The 5963-nt window shown below is 40.5% G+C and overlaps 1 pseudogene; it reads left to right on the top strand.

Moving 5' to 3' along the window:
• Positions 1–5113: 5113 nt before the first annotated feature.
• LOC126032505 (tumor suppressor candidate 2-like) lies at positions 5114–5963 on the top strand (annotated as a pseudogene).

Here is a 5963-nt window from a genome sequence, read left to right as displayed (position 1 = left end):
AAAGATGGACATTTTGTATTAATCAAGGGATACGTACAGCAGGAAGAAATCACTCTCCTAAACATATATGCACGAATGAGGGGCCAGCAAAATATTTAATACAATTGTTCACAAATCTGAAAAATAATATCAATGAAAGGGCCCAGAGAGATAGCACAGCGGCGTTTGCCTTGCAAGCAGCCAATCCAGGACCAAAGGTGGTTGGTTCGAATCCCGGTGTCCCATATGGTCCCCCGTGCCTGCCAGGAGCTATTTCTGAGCAGATAGCCAGGAGTAACCCCTGAGCACCACCGGGTGTGACCCAAAAACCAAAATAATAATAATAATAATAATAACAACAATATCAATAACAACACAATAATTGTGGGAGACCTCAACACAGCATTGTCAACACTTGACATGTCAACCAGACTGAAACCCAACAGGAATATACTAGACTTGAAAAGAGAAATGGGGCCGGTGGTGGCGCTAGAGGTAAGGTGCCTGCCTTGCCTGCACTAGCCTAAGACGGACCGTGGTTCGATCCTCCGGTGTCCCATATGGTCCCCCAAGCCAGGAGCGAATTCTGAGCGCATAGCCAGGAGTAACCCCTGAGCGTCACTGGGTGTGGCCCAAAAACCAAAAAAAAAAAAAAAAAAGAGAGAAATAGAAGAAAGAGGCCTAGTAGATATATACAGGACACTCCACCCCCAGAAGCCTGGATACACATTCTTCTCTAATGTACATGGGACATTCTCCAGGATAGACTACATGATAGCACTGAAACATACCTCCATAATATCAAAAGGATAGAAATTTTGCAGGCTACCTTCGCTGACCACAAGGCCCTGAAATTATATGTGAACTACAAAGGGACACAGAAGAAAAACTTTAATAATTGGAAGTTAAACAGCCTAATACTGAATAACCAGTGGGACTGAGATTAAATCAAAGAGGAAATCAAAACCTTCCTAGAAACAAATGACAATGGAGACACAAACTATGAGAACCTATGGGACACAGCAAAAGTGGTACTGAGAGGAAAATTTATAGCTTTGCAAGCACACATCAGGAAAGAAGAAGGGGCATACCTGAACATTTCAATGATGCAGCTCATAGAATTAGAAAGTACTCAACAAAAGGACCCAAAAATAGGGAGACAGAAGGAAATAAGAAAGCTGAGAGCAGAAATCAATGAAGTGGAAACCCAAAAAACAATCCAAAAGATCAACGAAAGCAGCAGTTGGTTCTTTGAAAAAATAAACAAGATTGATAGACCACTAACAAAACTAACAAAGAAAGAAAGAGAGAAACTTGATAACTCATATTAGGAATGAAAAAGGAGAGATCACTACTTATATGGTAGAGATCCAAAGGGTAATCAGAAACTACTTTGAGATACTCTATACCACTAAAAATGAAAACCTGGAAGAAATGGATAAATTTTTGGACACTTATAATCTTCCACGGTTGAATGAAGAGTATGTAGCATATCTAAACACACCCATCACTATTGAGGAAATTAAGACAGTAATCAAATGTCTGCCCAAAAACAAAAGCCCAGACCCAGATGGATTTACTAATGAATTCTTTCAAACCTTTCAAGAGGAACTTCTACCAATCCTGGCAAGACTCTTTCATGAAATCTAAAAAACAGGAACACTTCCAAATAGATTTTATGAAGCCAACATCACCTTGATACCTAAACCAGACAGAGATGGTACCAAAAAAAAAAATTACAGACCAATATCACTGATGAATACAGATACAAAGATCCTCAACAAAATCCTGGCAAATAGGATTCAATGCCTCATTAAGAAGAACATCCACTATGATCAAGTAGGTTTCATCCCAGGAATGCAAGGCTGGTTTAACACCCGTAAATCTATCAACATAATACACAACATCAACAACAAGAAAAATAGAAATCACATGATCATATCAATAGATGCAGAGAAAGCATTTGATAAGGTCCAACACCCATTCTTGATCAAAACTCTCAGCAAGATGGGAATGGAAGGAACCTTTCTCAATATAGTTAAGGCTGTCTACCACAAGCCAGTGGCAAATATTATCCTCAATGGAGAAAAACTGAAAGCCTTTCCTCTAAATTCTGGCACAAGACAAAGCTATCCTCTCTCACCACTCCTATTCAACATAGCACTGGAAGTACTTGCTATAGTGACTAGGCAAGATAAAGATATCAAGGGAATCCAGATAGGAAAGGAAGAAGTCAAGCTCTCGCTGTTTGCAGATGACATGATACTCTACTTAGAAAACCCTAAAGTCTCTACGGAAAAGCTTCTAGAAACAATAAACTCATATAGCAAGGTGACAGGCTACAAAATTAACACACAAAAATCAATGGCCTTTCTATACACCAATAGTAATAAGGAAGAAATGGACATTACGAAAACAACCCATTCACAATAGTGCCACACAAACTCAAATATCTTGGAATCAACTTGACTAAAAATGTGAAGGACCTATACAAAGAAAACTATAAAACTCTGCTCCAAGAAATAAGAGAGGACACGCGGAAATGGAAGCACATACCCTGCTCATGGATTGGCAGGATTAACATCATTAAAATGGCAATACTCCCCAAAGCATTGTACAGATTTAACGTGATCCCTCTAAAGATACCCATGACATTCTTCAAAGAAGTGAATCAGGTACTTTTGAAATTTATTTGGAACAATGAACACCCTAGAATAGCTAAAGAAATAATTGGGAAAAAGAATATGGGAGGAATTACTTTCCCCAACTTTAAACTGTACAACAAAGCAATAGTTATCAAAACAGCATGGTATTGGAATAAGGACAGGCCCTCAGATCAGTGGAATAGGCTTGAATACTCAGAAAATGTTCCTGAGACATACAATCACCTAATTTTTTATAAAGGAGCAAGAAATCCTAAATGGAGCAAAGAAACCCTCTTCAACAAGTGGTGTTGGCACAACTGGCTAGCCACTTGCAAATAATTGAACTTAGACCCCCAGCTAACATCATTTACGAAGGTTAAATACAAATGGATGAAAGACCTCGATATCAGACCCAAAACCATAAGATATATAGAACAACACGTAGGTAAAACACTCCAGGACATTGAGACTAAAGGCATCTTCAAAGAGGAAACTGCACTCTTCCAAACAAGTAAAAGCAGAGATTAACAGATGGGAATATATTAAACTGAGAAGCTTCTGCACCTCAAAAGAAATAACGCCCAGGATACAAGAGCCCCCCACTGAGTGGGAGAAAATATTTACCCAATACCCATCAGACAAGGGGCTAATCTCCAAAATATACAAGGCACTGACAGAAATTTACAAGAAAAAAACATCTAATCCCATCAAAAAATGGGGGGAAGAAATGGACAGACACTTGACAAAGAAGAAATACAAATGGCCAAAAGACACATGAAAAAATACTCCACATCACTAATTATCAGGGAGATGCAAATCAAAACAACTATGAGGTACCACCTCACATCCCAGAGATTGGCACACATCACAAAGAATGAGAACAAGCAGTGTTGGTGGGGATGTGGAGAGAAAGAAACTCTTATCCACTGCTGGTGGGAATGCCGTCTAGTTCAACCTTTATGGAAAGCAATATGGAGATTCCTCCAAAAACTGGAAATTGAGCTCCCATTCGACCCAGCTATACCACTCCTAGGAATATACCCTAGGAACACAAAAATACAATACAAAAATACCTTCCTTACACCTATTTTCATTGTAGCACTATTTACCATAGCAAGACTCTAGAAACAGCCAAGATACCCTTCAACAGATAAATGGCTAAAGAAACTGTGGTACATATACACAATGGAATATTATGCAGCTGTCAGGAGAGATGAAGTCATGAAATTTTCCTATACATGGGTACATGGAATCTATTATGCTGAGTGAAATAAGTCAGAGAGACCCACTCATCTATGGGTTTTAAGAAAAATGAAAGACATTCTTGCAATAATAACTTTCAGACACAAAAGAGAAAAGAGCTGGAAGTTACAGCTCACCTCATGAAGCTCACCACAAACAGGGATGAGTTTAATTAGAGAAATAACTATGTTTTGAACTATCCTAATAATGAGAATGTACGAGGGAAATAGAAAGCCTGTCTAGAGTACAGGTGGCGGTTGGGTGGGGAGGAGGGAGATTTGGGACATTGGTGATGGGAATGTCGCACTGGTGATGAGTGTTCTTTACATGACTGAAACCCAAACACAATCATGTATGTAATAAAGTTGTTTAAATAATAATAAAAAAAAGACTGTTAAGTATCATTGCAGTTGCTCCTATGGCACATAAGCACTATCTGGAGATCCCTGTTTCACCCTGACTATACGCCACAACTAAACACAACAAAACAGGGGGACCAGAGTAATAGCACAGTGTAGAGAGTTTGCCTTAGATGTGGTCGACCAGGGTTTGATCCCCGGCATCCTAAATGCCCTTCCACTCCTTTCCCGCCTGCCAGGAGTAATTTTTGATGGCAGTAATTCATGCCAGGTGTAACCCTGGAATGCTGCCTGGTGTGGTCCCCAAACAAAAACAAACCAACAAAAAGACACACCAAAAGAATCACCCGCATTTGCAGGTAGTTTCCTTAAAGAAAAGATATTTCTAATACTGAATCTGACACCTACATGGTACAGATAAATTGCATTCTGAGCATTTCATCCATGATTTTTGCATCCTTGTCAGGCATTTGTTTGCAATAGTGAAGAGAGAACACGGTTTGAAAAGGACTCATTGCTTACTGATTTTGAAGATGTACTTCTAGAGAGAGCTCTAGTGGTTACAGAAGTGAACCTGATTTTGCTAAGTAGTGTTAATTTTGCTTTTTCCAAAAGCATAAGATTTTACATCCCTGATATTGCGTCCGTCCTAGGTTAGTGCATGCAAGGCAAATGCCCTACCACTTGCGCCACTGCTCCAGACTCTGACTTATATCTAGTAGTATAGTTAACCAGACACCTCCCAAAAATATTTCAGCTTAAAATCATCCTTACAAAAGTATTACATTTGGGCACTAGCGAGTGGAGGCCTTGCTCAGGCATGGCTGCGTTCACGGCCCTGTGAAAGCGTCGTGGTTGCTGTGCTCACTATGCACTGGCAACCCTGATATGGGCGCCAATAGCTCCAAAGCTCCGAGCCTGTGGCCCTTCGCTTCGGTGGCAGATGGCAGTGGCCTGGAGACAGTGGCCACTGAGCAAGCTTTCTTTGGTGCATCAGCAAAGCTGAGCCGTTCCCCCATTCTTTTTCACGCACCATGGCTCCATGTTTTATGATGAGGGTGGGGATTTGGCTCACGAGTTCTATGAGGAGACAACTGTCACCAAGAATGGGCAGAAGTAAGCCAAGCTGAGCGAGTGCATAAGAACTTGATTCCATTGTGTAGATGTACCAGTTTCTTTACCTACTTATCTGTTCTCAGGCACTTGGCTTGTGAAAGGTGGTAAGTGATATGCAAGATACCCCTTCAGTAATAATATTGCAAATCACAGGGTTTAAAAGGAAAAATAAGTAAGAGAGGGAGACAAGAAAATTATCTTCCATTGAGGCAGGCAGGAGAGAAGAGAGGAGGGAAACAGACCATTGGTGGTGAGAAATGTGCACTCGTGGTCTTGTACATTGTATGACAAACTCAATCACGAAAAACTTTATAACTGAATCCCACACTGATTCAATTAAAGAGTTAATTTTATTAAATAAAAAAGAACTTGATTCCTCAGGGCATTGTGAAGCTGGAGACACCCCGCATCCACGTGGATTTCCCTGTGGTCCTCTATGAAGTATGAACTTAGTGGGTAGCAGGAATGAGATTCTCCTGCCTCAACAAGAAAAACCCAGGCTCTTGTGTGGCCTCCACTGAGGATCCTACTGGGGCTACAATCCTACCTAAACTCCATTGGCCTGGAACACTCCGCTATGAATAGAATGGGCCTGCAGTGTTGGTTGGGTGTTGGCATTGGA

The sequence above is a fragment of the Suncus etruscus genome, chromosome 16 (genome assembly GCF_024139225.1).
Source record: "Suncus etruscus isolate mSunEtr1 chromosome 16, mSunEtr1.pri.cur, whole genome shotgun sequence".
NCBI classification, from domain to species: Eukaryota; Metazoa; Chordata; class Mammalia; order Eulipotyphla; family Soricidae; genus Suncus; species Suncus etruscus.
This window is presented reverse-complemented; position numbering and strand designations above follow the sequence as displayed.